The 19,342-nt window shown below is 37.2% G+C and overlaps 1 protein-coding gene and 1 pseudogene across 2 annotated transcripts in view; one reads left to right on the forward strand and one right to left on the reverse strand.

The window, feature by feature from the left end:
- The window catches only part of PLCL1 (phospholipase C like 1 (inactive)), a 364,534-nt gene that overhangs the window by 211,961 nt on the left and 133,231 nt on the right, over positions 1–19,342 (reverse strand). The gene's annotated exons all lie outside the window — the stretch shown is intronic.
- LOC118012594 lies at positions 2,526–4,602 on the forward strand (annotated as a pseudogene).

The raw sequence follows: 19,342 nt of genomic DNA on the forward strand, positions 1-19,342 counted from the left end.
AAGGAAAGGAAAGGAAAGGAAAGGAAAGGAAAGGAAAGGGAAAAAAGACGTTAGATGGTGGTATGAAGGGAAATTAAAGATGAAAATGGATAGGGGCACCTGGGTGACTCAGTCGGTTAAGCGTTTGACTTCAGCTTAGGTCATGATTTCAGGCTCCTGGGATCAAGCCTCGCTTCTGGCTCCCTGCTCAGCAAGGCGTCTGCTTGTCCCTCTCCCTCTGCCTCTCCCCCTCCTCCTGCTCTTGCGCTCCCTCTCTCTCTTTCTCAAAAAAATAAATAAAATCTTTAAAAAAAGGATGAAAATGGATAAACTGAAAAGCAAAAGTAGAGGTATCTACGCTTATTGATATACTTAGATCTAATTTAATCTCAGCCCTTGGAATTCTTGTAGTTCCAGCAAGACATGGGTACCCCACAACTTTAGAAAGTGACTATGTACTGCACATTTGTAATAATAGTTGAAGTTTTTTCTTGTTTGTTTTGTTTTACTTAAAAGCTCACTTCCTGGGACGCCTAGGTGGCTCAGTTGTTTAAGCGTCTGCCTTCGGCTCAGGTCATGATCCCAGGGTCCTGAGATGGAGCCCTGAGTCAGGATCCCTGCCCAGTGAGGAGCCTGCTTCTCCCTCTCCCTCTGCCCCCACCCCCCTGCTCCTGCTTGCTCTCTCTCACTCTCTCTCTCTCAAATAAATAAAATCTTTAAAAAAAAAAAAAAAGCTCACTTCCTCAGATCTCTGTCAGAAATCAACAGAGAAAGGACAAATAAAAATCAACTATGCGGGACACCTGGGTGGCTCAGTCGGTTAAGCGTCTGCCTTCAGCTCAGGTCATGATCCCAGGGTCCTGGGATCGAGTCCCGCATCGGGGTCCCTGCTCCGCGGGGAGCCTGCTTCTCCCTCTGCCTCTGTCTCTCTCTCTGTCTCTCATGAATAAATAAATAAAATCTTTAAAAAAAAAAAATCAACTACGCTCCTGGAACAGTATACTTATATAGTTCAAATGATGTTTTTGTGATCTTAAATACTGCTTCTAAAGCTACATAATTCAGTCAAAATAGAAATTATAGTATTTAAAAACAACTGTCAAAAAAACCTGAAACCAAAAATATTATTAAGGCACAATGGGAAAGACAGTGTAATATAGCATGAAAGAAATGGTCTTTTATCAATGAAACAATAATATTGTTTCCTCACCTAAGTGCAGCCTTCTTTTAAGCCCAGAGAGTGAAGTAACATACACATAATCAGTTAAAGCAAGTTACAAAGGCAGCTGATCCATGACTTCATAAAATAATCTCTGTCACAGTACTGCATTCTGGGAAGGAGCCAGCTGTTGTCAAGCTGTAATGAAAAATGCCAGATAAGTGGCTTCACTTCAAAACACAGTAATTGGCCTGATGAAATCAATGAATTTCCATCAGATTTTGATATCATCTGGAAAGGAAAATCCAGCCTCCTCCCGAAAGCTGAAAAACATCATTTCTTTAATCAAGAAATTTCCTCCCTAGGAATAGGCAAAAGGGATTAAGAGGTACAAGCTTCCGGTTATAAAATAAATAAGTCCCAGAGATGAAAATACAGCATTGGGAATATAGTCAATAATATTTTAATAACATTGTATGGTGACAGTGGGGACTACACTTATCATGGTGAGCCTGAGCAATGTACAGAATTGTCAAATCACTATGTTGTACACCTGAAACTAATATAACACTGTATGTCAACTATACTTCAATTAAAAAAATTTTTTAATAAACTTTGTATTTGCTGAAAGGGAAATTCTGTGATCTAAAAAAGAATAAAGTAAAAAAGTTACATTTAAAAAAATTCCTCACTAAAAGTTACCACATTTTAGTCAACTTAATCATTATAGTGTCCATTACCTAACTTGGTTGGCTTTCTGAGTGATATACCCAAGTTGCTTTGATTTATTTTCATTAAGCAGAAAAACACAGTAAGCCTAATGCAAAATTATATTGCAAAACTCATGCTTGACATTTGAAACTATACCACCTTGGAAGTATTTAGCTCTTTTTTAGACCTGAATACTACTTTGTTGAATATACATCTTTCATAGAAAAGGAGGTGTGTTTCTTATGAATTTTCAAAGAAAAAATTTAGAGAAAGATAAGAAATATGCTTTAATTTACAGTTAAGAAATACAACCAATAGGACAGTGGTGTCCAAACCTGGTCACATATTTAAGTTACCAAGGAGCTTTTAGAAACTAACAATAGCCCATCCCACACAGATCAAATCAAACCTCTGAGGGTGATGCCTAAGTACTGGTGTTTTTTACTTTTTTTAAGCTACTCAAAGCCAGGTTAGAGAATCCTACAAAGGATACTGACTGTCAAATTTGGCTGCATATTGGAACCACTTGGGGGCAGGGGTTAAAAACAATGATTCTTTGGTCTTGTTATGAGCTGAATTGTGTCCCTTCAAAATTCATATGTTGAAGTCCCATACCTAGTACCTCAGAATCTGACTGTACTTGGAGATGGGTTCTTTAAAGAGGTAAAATGACGTCATGGGGATGAGCTCTAATCCTTATAAAAATAGGGAAGGAAGTGAAGAAGAGGAGATTAGGATACAGACAGGTACAGAGGGAAGACCTGTGAAGGAACAGGAAGGAAAGGACTACCATCTACAAGCCAAGAAGAGAGGCCTCAGAAGAAACCAACCCTCAGACACCTTGATCTCTGACTTCTGATCTCCAGAATCATGAGAAGATAAATCATAGAAAATAAACAAATAATTGTGAGCCACCTAGACGGTGATGCTTTGTTATGGCAGTCCTAGTGAACTCATACAGGGCCCATCCCCAGAATTCTGATTTCATAGGCATGGATATAGCCAGGGATCAGCGCCCAGGGTTAAGGCCATAGCTTTAGGCATCCTGAAGTCTGACTCACCTGTTCTCTACTTGATGGTAACTTGAGAGAGCAGCCACTTACACTTTGTAACACTTCTCTACTAGAGCTATTTAGTGACTACAACCAAGAAATGGAATTGAAAATTAAGTTTTTAATTTTATTGAGGACTTTGCTCCATGCAGTTAAGAACTCCCACAAGAGAGACTCTCTTTCTCACCTCTGTTTCCAACACCATCAGCAGAAGGTGAATACTTTTTCCTCATGGTGATATATTTGTTTCCTATCATCCACAGATATACTTTTCAAATATTCTTATTTCTATTTATCTTTTCACTCTTAATACTGCCATACTCTAAATAATTGAAAACATTACATAATTATTTCAAAATATGAATTTTTATAGGTGCAATGTTAATTTGGAGTGCAATAGTTATGTTTTCTTTCCCCTAAGAGTGGTCTCACAGCTTCTGAGTCACACAAACCTCAGATCCAATCAGTTCAGCCATCAAATAGCTGTGTAACCTTCAGGAAGTTATATAAATGCTCCAAGCTCCTGGGCAGTCTCCCTAAAAGAACAAGGTTATGTGCTCCCCTGGCCCTCTCCCTCCTACCTGCTGCTGGAAGACAGTAACAAGTGGAGTCTGGGGCCCAAAATAGTGGGGGGTGGGGTGGGAGGGATGGGGTGACTGGGTGATAGACACTGGGGAGGGTATGTGCTCTGGTAAGTGCTGTGAATTGTGCAAGACTGTTGAATCTCAGATCTGTACCTCTGAAACAAATAATGCAATATATGTTAAGAAAAAAAAAAAAAGAAGAAGAAGGTAGCGGGAGGGGAAGAATGAAGCGGGGGAAATCGGAGGGGTGGACGAACCATGAGAGACGATGGACTCTGAAAAACAAACTGAGGGTTCTAGAGGGGAGGGGGGTGGGAGGATGGGTTAGCCTGGTGGTGGGTATTGAGGAGGGCACATTCTGCATGGAGCACTGGGTGTTATGCACAAACAATGAATCATGGAACACTTCATCTAGAACTAATGATGTAATGTATGGGGATTAACATAAGAATAAAAAAAATAAATAAAAAAAACCAAAAAACAAAAAACCATATTTTGACAATAGTAGAACAGACCATTAGCTGAAAACTCCCACCTACATTAAATATTACTTGAGAGAGAATTAAATGTCTACCTTGGTTGAAACACTCTATTTTGGGGATACCATATTACAGTGGTGTGGCTTATCCCAGTTCTAACCATTGTGTGGAGAAGAGTTTGAAGAAAGAAAAACATGGAAGTTAGCTTTCTTTTTGTCTGACATCTTAGTGGGTGACTTCACAGTGCCACCCAAGGACGACAACAAGAAGAAAGATGCCAGAAAGTCAGCCAAAAAAGACAAAGACCCAGTGAATAAATATGGGACAAGACCAAAAAGAAGAAGTCCAAAGATAAAGTTCAGGACAAGCTCAATAACCTGGTCTTGTTTAACAAACCAACACATGACAAACTCGATAAGGAAACTCCCAACGATAAGCTTATAACCGTAGCTGTTGTTTCTGAGAGACTAAAGATTCAAGGTCCCCTGGCCAGGGCAGCCCTTCAGGTGCTCCTTAGTAAAGGACTTATTAAACTGGTTTTAAAGCACAGAGCTGAAGTAATTTATACCAGAAGCACCAAGGGTGGAGATGCCCCAGCTGCCAATGAAGAGGCACCAACTGCACATTTTGAAAAATAAAACTTCATTAAACTAAAAAAAATAAGTTAAACATGGAAGTTATAAAATCAGTTAGGAGGTTACTACAGAAGCCCAGGCTCAGGAGCTGTTGGCTTGGAGGTGGGGTTGGGAAGTTGGTGGAGTAAAGGTACACTTTGGGTGATGGGTTAAATAGGTGATGGGATTAAGGAGTGCACTTGTGATGAGCACCAGATGTTGTACAGAAATGTTGAATCACTTTATTGTACACCTGAAACTAATATTACACTGCATGTTAACTAACTGGACTTTAAATAAAACCTTTTTTTTAAAAAGGTACACTTTGAAAGTGCAATCAAGGTGAATTGATAATGCACTAAATGTGGAGGGAGTCATCAAAGATGGCTCCCAAGGTTCTAAGAAGATAGAGACATTATTTACTTATGAAGACCAGAAGAGAAGCATATTTCTAGGGGAAGATCAAGAAATTTAAACATGTAAAATTTGAGATACCTGTGAGACATAAACATGGAGCTGTCACATCAGAGTTGAAGGGGTGAGTTTGAAATTCAGACAAGTTTGTTCCAGAGGTAATTTGAAAGTAACTTCTCTATTCATCATCAGCCTTGGAATCATTGCCCAACTCATCCCCAGTACAAACTGCAAAACAAGCACAGTCATCCAAATACCATCCTAAATTCTTAGGGAACAGCATGGGGCACTACATCAATCATTCCTCTACAAGGAAAATCATAATTCTTTTGACCTTTCTATTGGTTTTATTTTATTGCCTTTTCCCTTTGGAGTTAATTGACTTTAATAAATTCTTTAATCCTTATATCAAACATTGATTTCTATTTAATCTTTCGTTGTAACTGTGTATATTTTATGTGTGTTTTCAAAATTCTATGTCTAAAGTTTATTTCTAACATGTCTTTATCCAAACAACCTCTGCAATATTTAGCTGCCAAAATGGCAGAGAACATCATAGGGTGTTTGTTGACCACAATCTATAAAAGGAGCTAGTAAAGAAGGTAAGACAAGGAGAGAAAAGGGCTTTATAAAATTTTATCCAAAGGTCAGAATTTTAACTTATACCTCTCTTATAAACTACTCTTTCAAAATATATCAATCATTTCAATAGTGTTTTTGAATATAAGAAAGAGAGAGAGAAACTTCTGACTTGATTTCTGTGGTTATGGAAAAGGCGTTGTGGATGCGCTGCCTTCACAAAGTCAGAAGCATGAACAGTAATCTTCTTGGCTCTAAAGAACACTCCCCAGCTGCACATTTATAGACTTCCATGAACTCACTGAAAGTGGGTTCAGGGATCCATTAGGCATTTTATCTTATTATCCCTTGCTAACATTACTTTTAAAAGAGCCAAAGAAAGAAATCCTTTGGAAGACCACATCCTGTCCATTTATATCCTGGAAGGGATCCTAACAAAAAACCACCTGCTGGCAAGCCAAACCACTTATCTTGAGATAAGAGAAGGAACCATAAACACATCCATTTTAAAGTATTCATCTTTTAACTATAGGCCACTAATATTGAATGACAGCTGCCATAAACTCTAATTGGCTAAGGAGCATTAGAGCCAAAATACTCTCATATTTGCCTTACAGATTTCTGGAAGCATGTCACAGCAAGTATCCTTGCAGCTATAACCATTTTAACCCAGCTTACTCTTCCAGGAAGTTTATTTTAGACTCTGAAATTTAAATACTGTACTCAAAAAAAAAAGCATAAAGACTTTACAAAATCATTATATAATGCAGGTTACGGGACAATGTATAAAATAAAGAAAAACTGAACCTTCCTCCTACACCTAGATTTTAAGCCATTCAGCAGGCCCAGTTCCATTGGTTTCCATCAATCATTATCCATGACGATAACAAACCAGAACAAATAGGCAATCCACCAACTACCCTCATTTTGCCCAAACATCAGAGCCTTTTCCTAACCAATCTACCTAAAGATTTGCAATTAATCTTTTTATTCTCCTTCCTACCAGCTATGGAGGAATTAATATATAAAAAGGACACAGAGATCACATGAGAGGCAAAAATAAAAGGAGGAGAAAAAGAGGGCAACTTAGATAATTCTCCAACTGGATAATGAGCTCCTGAATAATTGAGAATCAGCTAAGAAATGGTGCCCACCCCATTCACTGAATTTTTTAAAAGTTCTCTTTTAAGTCAAGGGCAAGCACTTTAAAGAGCTAGTAACTGTTTCACTCGTAAGTGCTTTGTTCCTAGGAGCAGGTACTTTAAAATATTTTCTTTATTAATTTTTCACTTTTTATAGATTGATCCTAAGCCTCACCAAAGGAGAAGGAGAAAACAAAACAAAACTAGCAGATCTGAGCAAATCAGGATACCTTCCCTAGTAGTTGGGACTTTCCTTTCTTTTAATACAGCAAAATGCTTAAAATGCTGTCTTCTATCTCTTCACCATTCCGAACCCCATCTCCTCACCCCACTTTTAATATTAACTCAAGGCCACAGTCTCTATGCCTCACTCCAAATCCCTGCAGTGCCTGGAACAGTGTCTTTTTTTTTTTTTTCGTGGAACAGTGTCTTAATCGTAGTAGGTGACTAAGGAATAATTCTTGAATTAAACTATATTAGAAACACCTTTCTGTTACACACATACACACACACTAGTGAGTTATCAAGAAAGCCAAAGTATCTAGAAAGGGAGAATAACTGTGCCTGGTGTGGCAGAGAGATGTCTCAAGATAACATTTCCTAAACCATCACAGGCTAAAGAAAATACCCAAGTTCTCAGCACAACCCCCTTCCACAGGACCAGAGCACTGAAACTAGCCACATCTCATCAGATTGTGACTCTGTGTAATGAGTTACTGTTGAAGGGCCCTGCAGTCAATATGAGTAGCAATGGTCAAAGAGAGAAAGTATGGGGAGGCTCCTAGAAGCCTAAAACAAAGAAACTTGGAAATATTTTGGATCCTTTAGTCAAACATGTCTTACTCATTCACCATTCAAGAGAATTTATTCTAAAATAGCCCAGTTTTGCTCCATGAAGGGTGTTTAACAGTCTGGCCCTAAACAAAATTGGGAATATACATGTAAAGTGACCCACCCGAGCCCTGTAGTTTCAGTAACTTCTCCGAACATCTTTAATTTCTCCATTTCCCCTGCCTTGTTAAACTGACCTTGTAGTAATAGAAACATTCAACAAAGAATTTTACCATCGTCGTTTATACTTCACAGTGGCTTTAAACATGGGAATAAAGGGCTCTGTCCCATGGTAAAAAGATCGGTTGGTGAGTTGGTTGGTTTGTTAGTTGGTAGGTAGGTTAGTTGGAGAAGGGCAAGAAGTCCATTCTAATACTCCTGAAATCATACTCTATAAGGCCATCTCTAAACAGCAAGACAAACTTCACCAGGACCATTTGTGTAAAGGTACTGGTAGCTTCTGACATGAAAGGAAAAAAAAAAAAATGGGTGGAATTTGGGTGGAGAGATTAGTAACGTCATTTGGGACCAGCCTTATAAGCTGCTGAGCCTTATAAGCAACAGCTGAGCCCCCTGTAATTCTAGTCCAGGTTAATGACTTTATCCTCTTTTAAAAAATAAAATATCCTCTGAGTAGTATAAATTACAGCAACTATTCCAGAATGCTGCTCTGCAGTGAGTGGGGCAACAGGGAAGAATAGAATGAAAATGACTTCCACAGGCCTGATCTAAACACTGTTATAGGAACAATGAGAGCCTGGGCTTGGCTGCCGGCAATAGACACTGCCTAGTCTGTAACTTCCCTTCTGAGACACCACCCACTTTCATTTACCTGTCAAGGTGGCTCTTATTTTCAATACAGTCAGAATCTATCCATGTGAAATTTAAGAGAGCAAGCACAGAATGTGACTTAGCCCTAACCCCTCACTTACCTTCCCTGCCAATCTCCAGCCAACCTGTCCCTCATAACCCTGATGTCCATAACATCTGCTCTCTCAGACCTTTGATACGGAATAAAGCGTGAATATCATAAAGAGTAATTTTCTACATTATTCAGCAGACTATCGCTATAGAAAAGGAGATAATAGAAGATAAAATAAACCAAATAAACCCTTTCCAGATAGAATAAAAAAACTTTGAAAAACTTTGAAAGACTTCACCCATCCTTCTCCTTATGTAAGAATTTCTGTGAGTTACAAATGCAATTAATAAAACTGCAAACGCCCCTCAAGATGTGTCCGGGTAGTGCAAAAATGGTTCTCTAAAAATTATGGAGGCAGATGACCTACTAGATTACAGAATTCAGAAATTTCAATGTCCATACTTTAGCTCAGCAGGCCTGGCCACTGATACAAACAGCTATTTGATACAAATTGATAAACTACAGATCTAGAACATTCATCACTTTTCTTAAGCTTGCAAGGAGATGAAAAGTATCAAAGCATAAAGCATAGTAGGAAAAGAAAGTCTCTTTACACAATAAACTATTAGGAAGAAAAATAAAAGACTCAGTTATTTCATTTTATTTTTAATCCCTTAATTTTTCACACAAAGTCATTAAATGTAAAAGAATCCAAACACATCTTTTTCCCAAGATACTGTACTAAATGGCTCAACTGCGGTTTAGTTTAGTCACAGAGTTTTCATGTGTTCGATTTTGTGAAGAACACATCTGTTGGAGTCGTGTTTCTAACAACCCAAATTGTATGCTTTTTTGAACAAAGTAGTAATTGAAGATTCTCATTGACTGATTATTTTCAAAATCATCTCTTTAAAATGGGAGGTTGGGATATGTGGTAAGTCATATGCTAAAAGGCCACTATCTTCTCTTTATAAAGGCGTGATCTAGTTATAAAAACCCAAGTGGCACATATTCCTTTTCAGACTACTTTCAATTACTTTTACTGCTTTTACCTAAAGCAGCAGTAATGAATTTTTCTTTATTCCAGAAGTTCTATGACTAGTAGTCATTTGCACAAATTACTGCACACTCTTCCATGCAGATTCACCCCCTGGGGATGACTTCCTCTTCTCTCTTACTCAATGAGACATGTTTATTACAGGACAAAAATAGCAACAAAATAACTTCAGGCAATAAGTTTGATTCAGTAAATGGACTGGCATTAGGTATATTGTTTCCTCTTTTCTCCATTATTCTGTAGCCTCACATGATTGACTAGAGAAAGGATGAAAGATGATACAAATCAAAGAATGAGAAACAAAGATGGAAAAAGCACACGGAAAAAGTACTCTGTACCATTTATTTTGCTAGTTACCTAGGCACTGTTTTGACCTTTTCCAGTTTTTTGTGAGAATTTCCATCTGCCCAGAATCCAAATGCATAGCTTTCCCATCCTCTACTCCAGAATCAAAATGTATAAAATGTGCAGCCTCTGATTATTCCTATAAAATATCCTTCAATCACTCACATCCCTTCTACCTAAACTTCTGAAGCTCCTGAAAGCTGACAAGATTAAGAGAAGGAATTTTTGCTGAAGAGTCACTGTGAGTCACAGAAATGGCCCAGGCCACTCCTGCTAGTCTGCTAATAACAGAGGTGCATCATTTCCAAGTGAAAAACGGGGGCCTTCCTGGCCACAGAACCAAGAGTGAAAGAGGGGACATCTCCATCCACTGTAGAGGAACATACTGCCTCATCACCTGGAAGTGAGGCTGTGTCCCCTTGGAGTGCTCATAAGACCACTAATACAAATGTATAAAACTAAAAGGAGGGAAGTATGTATAATAAATGTCACTCTGGCACAAATGAAGCCAGAAAATGACTGACCTAGAAACTTTTCCTTTGTTTATTCATGAATCTAATTTTAAAACTAACAATTAAGATGAAGAATAAACATTAGCGATTACAGTATCTCATTTAGTTACTTGACACATGCCCATGCTACAATGTTCTCATTCCAGAAAAGTTAAAATTAAAGAAAAGCATTAAGAAAAAACATCACCAAAGGGAAAAGATATCATCTAAATATATTAAGACAGGGGCACCTGGGTGGCTCAGTTGTTAGGCGTCTGCCTTCGGCTCAGGTCATGATCCCAGGGTCCTGGGATCGAGCCATGCATCAGGCTCCCTGCTCCGCGGGAAGCCTGCTTCTCCCTCTCCCACTTCCCCTGCTTGTGTTCCCTCTCTCGTTGTGTCTCTCTCTGACATATAAATAAATAAATAAAATCTTTAAATATATTAAGACATGACTATGGACATGCTGGTATATTTTTCTCCAGATATTTTTCTAGGTATATTTATTTTTATGTTATTGTGCCCAGATGTGTACATAATTGTGGATCCTTTATTTCATTTACTGTTGTAACATCTAAGCTATTAACAACTCTTTATAAATATCATGTTCATGAATGAATTTAATCTTGAAATTAAGCAAAAGTAGAGACAGTGACTCATCAGTGATTTAACACACATGCAAAAAAAGAAAGTTCAAAGATATATTTCCATCATTAACACTTCATCGTATTGTGTCCATAAATAGTTTTCAAACTGTAGGATCTAGTATAATTTAAGAAAGAAAAAGAGAGTTCCCTATCAGTGCTTAACAACTTTCAAAAAATAATCCATTTCAGAAATCTTCAGAGCTAAAAACCATACCAGTGACAACAATGTTAGCCTGGATCCACTCAGAACATCTTAAGTATTTATCTAAAACATATCTCAAGCATCAGCTAGTATCTATCTCGCTTCTTTAAAAATCTAACGGGGTCAAGAGAATTTTTGTATCAGAAACTGCCTGGAAACTCCTAACACCTCTTTACAGTTAAGGCTTAATACCAAATAAACAACATTTACTTGCTTAATGTCATTGAGTACAGAGCCAGGGAGATTTAACCTTGACAGTTAAGCCATTTGTGCTGAATGATAATGTAAATTAGAAAAAATTGCTTGTTCAAAATGAACTAATACATCATTCAGCATATTTACTGAACAATGCTAAAGGAAAAACTGACACTTGTATGAAAGAAAGGTTCTGAATCTGTATAGCTGAAATATATGCACATAATAACTAGATGCAGATACAGACCAATACACCAATTCAAAAAAATCTCATACCATCAATTGGTATGAATGACCTTTGGTTCCAAATTTAAGCTTAATAGTCTGTGCATTTCTCAAAAAAATAGGTCCTTTTATGTGTTTTTCCTAAAAGAGAAAAAAACTACACCTTATTTGTTTATTAATTTTCATAATAGCTTGCCATAACTTCACTAATGCTGATTATAAGTATTGGTTTGGGTTACTATTCCCGACAAACTGCACAACCTTAAAATTTTCCATAATACACACAGATGTTGGTACTCAAACTATTTTGTCTTAGAAACAGAACTATACGACCTATGTCCTGGGAAAAACATTAATATTTCACCCACACACATTTGAATCAGAAGTCTGACACATGAAGAAAGATGTCTACTGAGAATCCTCCCCTCAAATAGTCCTTCCAAATGAGCCAGAGAAGTTTCTAAATCTAGAAACAGTATAGCTGTTTCTCCAGAATTTTTGTAAAGACACTCTCCAAGTTGACTTACATACTATTTGGATGTTTGCCTTAAAAAAGGTAATTTTGTTCATTACAATGCTCCTCTTGGCCTTCTACCTTTCTTCTTTGTATTATCAGCATTAGCAAAAGGCAGAAGGTTACCCTCAGAATGAGAGTGCCAGACATACCAGCAAATTAATATTGAAATCTCAAAGACAAGAGACACACAGGAGAAAATGAATACACTGGGGAGGGGCTAACTGCCACTGGCAGCACCAAGATGAGTTTAGGTGATAAATGGAGTCAGAATTAAATAACATTGAATTATACAGGCAGAAAGCCATTCCCCTTTTGGTTCATTGTCAATCCTGATTACATCATGGAGAACATCTAAGTTTGGTGCCAGTTTTTAACACCACTCTAACAGTAGCTGTGATAGATTAAAGATGATTTGCCATTTTTTGCCTTGAATCTGGACTGGCCTTAGTGACTCCTTAACCAACAGAAAGTGACGAAGGTGTTATGGGACTTCAGAGACTAGGTCATAAGAAGCCCCAGAGTGTTCACCTAGACCTCTTTGGACACTTACTCTTGGAACCCAGCTGCCATGTGTGAGAAGGACACACCACATAAAGAAGCAATGGATAAGTGTTGCAGTAAACAGTCCCAGAAGAAGTCTCAGGAAACAGGTAACATCTATCGCCCAGCTGAATGAGAGAGCCATTATGACATCCAGCCCAATCAGCTGCTGATTGAAGCTGCATGAGAGACCACTAAAAGAGAACAATCAGATGACCCAAGTCAATCCACAAAACCACGAGTGGTAGTAATAAAATGTTACTTTAAGCCATTAAATTTGGGGTGGTTTGTTTTGCAGTAACTGATACCCAGAATACTTCCTGTTCTCCTTTTTCAATGAAAAGAGAATAAACTCAGGTTTAGCAACTGCCACAGGCCAATAGTAGAAAATATAAAAAGACCGTTTTCTTTTTATCTCATTTACATTTATGGTAATTGATAGTGAGGTTTTTTTTTATGGTAATGATTAGAAAGAGAAACTTCATATGAATATATTTAGGTTAGACAAATTTTTAAGATATCAAGTTACTTATAATTTGAGTTTGAAAGCTTATAACAAAATATGTGATTGGGAATGGCTGACATTTGGCAAACATTACACAGAGATGAAGAATGTTAACATGGGAGGGTCCTAAAAGAAGAAACTAGGATCAGAAAACAGAAATCTGTTATTTTGTTTAGGAAAGGTAAAATAGCAGTGCAAGTTCCAGAAGTGGGTTCAGCCTATGCCTGACATGTTCTGAATCTCCCTATTCAGATGCCACCACTTATTCCTGAGTTTTTATTGCAGGATCGAGGGCAACTCTGACCTCTCCCACACGGGTTGTTTGGGGGCTCCATAGCATTGCTGCCCTGATACTGTTTAGTCTATGTAAGGTTTTAGAAGTTAAAAAAAAAAATCACAAAATGCCCATGGAAGTTTGACAAGTTATTTGCTGACATGTTGTGAACAGGAAGTTCACACATGTTGTAAAGCAGCAAAAAAGGACCCATAAAGATGAAAGAGAAAACAGGATTCATGAAGATGAGAGAACAAGCAAAGGCAAACCAAGAGCTGTAACAGGCAGACAACACAGTTTGAATACAATGAAAGACGACCTTCAAAATAAGATTGACTTTGATTCAGAACATGTTTGGGATACAGAAGGAAAGAAGATGGATGTGCTATGAAAGAAACAACTTTAAATATTATACTTAAGAGCCTTTGAGACTGAGCAGAAAAATCAGGTCATTGGTTAGAAGATAAATCAAAATGAGGAGAGACTAATGGCAAAGGTGTGGGAAAGGTTCGGCAGGAGGTTTTGCAGGCACAGAGGAGGTCTCAGAGAGTGGATGAGTGAGAGAATGAATGACAGAGTGAAGGAGTGAATGGAAAAAATGGTAACTTCAGTAGAACTAGTAGAACTAGTAGACCATTACCATTAGTGATGGATGTCCTTGGGCTTTTGTAGTTACCAAAAGAGCCAATGATTTCCTCTATAAAAAATACACACTTGAAGAGTGCCTGGGTGGCTCAGTCAGTTAAGGGTCTGCTTTTGGCTCAAGTCATGGTCTCAGGGTCCTGGGATGGAGCCCTGAGTCAGACTCCCTGCTCAAAGGGGAATCTGCTTCTCCCTCTCCCTCTCCTCCACCTCCACCCCCGCTCATGCGTGCTCTTTCTCTCAAATAAATAAATAAAATCTTTAAAAAAATACATACTTGAAAGATGTGGGTACAGACTCTCCTTGGCTGTGAGCAGCTATAACACATCAGCCTTGCATTCTCAATGTCATATTTACAATTTGACATAATTATAAATCAACCCACTGCAGAACTTAAGGTCCATTCCCAAATACTGGAAACTGAAAATTTAAATCTGGGAAAGCCAAGAGTCTACTGTATTCACTTGGGAAGAAGTTTCTTCCCAGAAGCTATACACTGATGACTGATTAAGCAATCCACTGGCTAGAACTTAGCTACCCCACCCAAAATTCAAGCTAACTAATTTTTTTTATCCAACTGATTTTTAAAACTTCCCCCAACATACTTGTATAGCATATAAACAAATCCTTCACAACTCTGAAAAATTTATTTTATATTTTTTACTTTATCATTCAAATATTTGCAGATTTTTTTCTAAGTGCTTAAATGTTTTCAGTGTGAGAAACTGCATGTGTTGTTCATAATTTCCTAGCCAGTACATTCATAAATTCATTTTTTATGAATTATTCAGATTATTAAGAATTACATCACTATTCACAAAGTCTATCAAGAAAAATCAAGATGGATTCTTAATCTTTATATTTAGAAGCCGCTTTTCCACCTAAAAAATAGCTGTTTTATGCTACATCTCAGGATGGCCTACAGCTGTAATTTATTCAACAAATTGGTAGGAAAACCAGAGCTAGAAATTTATATTCCCTTCACTTTATTCTATGTTCAATTCTAGATCGTCCCCAATTATTATGGAAACCCTAAATGTTTAATCTGTAAGTGATCAGAATTTTCAGTCAACCACTTAGGTCCTCAGAATATGAATATTTTTCTACTTATGACCCACAAAATGAGAAGCATATTTGACTGAGCTGCCGCCTACCCCATGGTGACAGTCAGATCAGCATAGTACTTGACAGTGTGGCTCTGGAATCAGTCTCAGCTCTCTGGGTCCTGCAGTAAACAGCGCAAGCCCTCTGTGCTTCAGTTTCCTTGTCTGTAAAGTGTTGACAATGCTCATGGGTTTGTTGGGAGAACTAAAGTGACGTGTGTCACATATTTCATATAACGCATGGCTGAGTAAGTACTATATACATTTTAGCTGCTACTCTTATTGTTGTTGTTATTAGAATTTACCAAGACCAAAATCAAATCTATAAGGTGAATTTTTCAGAGCTCCCTTCCTGTCAATACCAATGAAGATTCACCTGAAAAGATCTTTGTAATATAACTGCTTTCAATTCCCAGCAATTAAGAATTTATCCATCATCTTGCACTTGATATCTCTATCAGTGCCCAGAATTCTGTATAGAGGGTGCTTTCCTTAAACAACACAGCCCAAATGCAAAGAGAAAAAATTACAGAAACATAAAATATAGAGATAATAATGCAAGATTGCATAACTCTTAAATTATAAAATAACAACTTCAACATCTGTAGAAATTCTAAGATCAGTGTTGACCAGAGAAGTCAGTTGATATTTTGGAAAAGATACACAATTTCTATTAGACCTTAACTTCCAAGAAGTGCATTTCATGTGGAGAAACAGTATTATCAAAAAGTGGAAACAAGAGTGGAGCATGCATAAAAATTAAGTGACAAAAATGGAGAGATCTTGGTTGGTAAGTACAGGTATGTTTCTCCAAGCATAAGAGAAAGGAATATTTGTTTGTTTATTTATTAAAATTCTACTTATATTTTTCTTTTCAACTTCTACCTGTTTAAATTGCTTTTATTAGAAGCTTACATCTGTAAGAATTAAATATGAGTACCTTTTCTCCATGCCAATATTGATAATCAAGGCCATTCTTACCACATCTAAAAGCTTTTTGCCCCCCGAATTTTGAAAAGGACCCCAATTACTAAAGGTGCCTCTTATTTTCTGTATTTCATAGGTTCCATGCTATTATAACACTCAACAAAAGTTAGATGCCTAACATAATCTGAGTGTCCCCCTAAAATTCATATGTGGAAACCTAATACCCAATGTGATGATATTTGTAGGGTGTGCCTTCAGGATTCATTTAAGTCATGAGGGCAAAGTCCTCATGAATGGGATTATTCCCCTATAAAAAGGGGCCCCAAAGAGCTCCCTCACTCCTTTGCCCTGTGACGTTATAGTAAGAAGACAGCTTTCTATAAACCAGGAAGCTGCCTTTCACCAGGCATCAAATCTACCCACACCTTGATCTTGGATTTCCTAGCTTCCAGAACTGTGAGAAGTAAATTACTGTTGTTTGTAAGCCACCTAGTTTATGGTATTCTCTTATAGCCACCCAAATGGACTAAGACACTTGCTATTGTTCAATATAAACCAACTTTTCAGAAGAAATATAATCACTAGATACCAAAAACATATATATACCTTCAATTTCATTTCTATATCCTTTTTCATTAGGCTGGGAAATTAAACTGCTCATAAATCAAAACACAAAGGGCTTACATGCTTTAGTTTGCAATGAACATTAAATTGGCTTGCAAATAATGTTGGATATTCTTCCATTTTTGGAAAATGGCTGCAAGAAATTTATAGAAAATATGCCAACTCATTCCACTCTTAAAGATATATATTCTTCTAGAGAGCACAAGACAATAGCAGGTGTATCTTTTTATACCATATTTTGTCCATAATAACTGCAATAATTTGAATATGCATGACCTATGTGAGCAGCCTTAGATACTTTATCATGTTTTATTGTATATTTATTCTATTTTATAATCATTTCATTAATTTCAATTACTTCACTTAGCAGAAATGTTACAAGAAAGTGAAGCAGTCATTTGGTTAATAATTTTTCAAAAGATAAGGATACTACTTCAGGAGCTAGAAAAAGAATAATAATTTCCAATTCCAAGAAAGAAATCTCAGTCTTCCTCAGGTGCTCTGTCCTGTCTGTAACTGATGTAGCACCTCATACTAAAGTGTGGTATCCAATTTCCTCATGTTTCACAAACCATTCAACATAAAAAGCACTAGCAGGCAAGATGATACCAGTGAGCCTCCCAGGGAGCATTATGAGACAGTCAGTGGAAAAGTTGTCTCTACAACACTACCCCATAGGAATAGCTGTACTATTCTCAACAACATTGTACTTAATATATTACATTCAGTAGTATAATTTGAGAGACCAATAACAAATTTTGAGTTACAGAACCAAAAATACCAAAGGATAAACAAGAACCCAGTTGTTATTAACTTTGTGTCAAAGGATAGCATATATTAAATTAATCATCACAATGATCTTACATCATAGACATTATTATCCTCATTTTACACATGAGAAAATTAAAACATAGAGAGGTTAAGCTAGTAAATGGTGTGGCCAAGATTCAAACCTAAGCAATCTAACTTAAAAACTTGTAATTTTCTTCTAGTGACTTAACATAATGACAGTTCTTTTCTCATTCATGCTATAGTCTAATACAGGTCATCAAGGAGGCTCTGCTCTTCACAATCACTCAGAGAATTAGGCATACAGAAGGTACAAAGAGGGGCGCCTGAGTGGCTCAGTTAATTAAGTGTCTGACTCTTGATTTTTGGCTCACGTCATAATCTCATTGTTCATGAGATAGAGCCCTAAGTCAGGCTCAGCACGGGGTGTAGAGCCTGCTTAAGATTCTCTCTCTCCTTCTCCCTCTGCCCCTCCCACCCCCGTATGCACTCTCTCTCTTAAAAAAAAAAAAAAAAAGAATACAGAAAATGAGACATATTTCCTCACTAATGAAAGCAGGAAAAGGAAATGTACAAATCTTACACCAGCTCTTAAAACTTCCTCCAGGAAGGAACGTAAATCATTTCCTCTCTCATTTCATTGGTCATCACAAGTCATGTGGCTATGCCAAACTTCAAAAGAGATGGGAAATTTAATCTGACCATGTGCCAAAAAGGCAGAGAGCCAAAATATTTTGGAACAGAACTAATGACAACCATAAAGGGAGTCAATGAACAAAGGTCTCAAAGACAAAGGGAACAACATTAGAATTGGCAAGAAGGTGGAACCTCCAAGAATAACCTCAATATTTTTGAGTTATGTTGAAATACCATTATGGCAAATGGTATATAGGATAAATGTACCATAGGGGGGAAAAACTGTGTTTCAGTAGAAAACTATGTATTGTCTAGAAAATACCCCTCTGGGTTATCTGATGCTGATTTTAGGGATGTTATTTTACAGTTCTATAAATTGCAGATAACTGCAATGCAAAACAATTCTTGTCTATAGACTTGTAAATTTTGTGTTTCCAGTAGAGGTTAAACTGACTTATCTCGGAGTGCCTGGGTGGCTCAGTAGGTTAAGTGCTGGACTCATGATTTCGGCCCAGGTCATGATCCCATGGGTGGGGGGACTGAGCCCCCCCTGGGGCTCTGCACTCAGTGGGGAGTCTGCCTGGGATTTTCTCTGTTCCTCTCCCTTTGCCCCTCCCCCCACTTGCTCTCTTTCTCTTTCTCTCTCTCTAAAAATAAACAAATAAATCTTTTTTTTTTAATTGACTCATCTATCTCATGGTGAAAAAAGCTAGTTTTGCCTCTATTTGCACACTTGTTTCAATATTCTTGATCTATAAATGTGTCTGATGTTTAGATTCTCCTGTAAATTGTTATAGCATCTTCCTGGTTCCTTCATAATCAGTTAAACAAAATTTTCAACACTCTCATTTTTATTTCTGCATAAAAGTCATGATTTTACCTTTTAAAATTCTTTTAACTAAACCAATTATTTTTATAATAAACTTTAATTTTCAAAACTATTTTATAGAAAAATTATGAAGATAGTACAGTGTTCCCATATACCCCACATTCAATTTCCCCTATTAACATCTTACATTAGAATGGTACATTTTTTTATAGTTAATGACTCATTAATGATACATTATTATTATTAACTAAAGTCCATACTTCATTCATACTTCTTTGTTTTTACTTAATGCCTCTTTTCTGTTCCAGGATCCCATCTAGAATACTACATTACATTTAATATCATGTCTCCTTAGGTTCTTCTTGGCCATGATACTTTCTCAGACATC

The sequence above is a fragment of the Mirounga leonina genome, unplaced genomic scaffold (genome assembly GCF_011800145.1).
Source record: "Mirounga leonina isolate KUSES-001 unplaced genomic scaffold, KU_Mleo_1.0 Mir_151, whole genome shotgun sequence".
Classification (NCBI taxonomy): Eukaryota; Metazoa; Chordata; class Mammalia; order Carnivora; family Phocidae; genus Mirounga; species Mirounga leonina.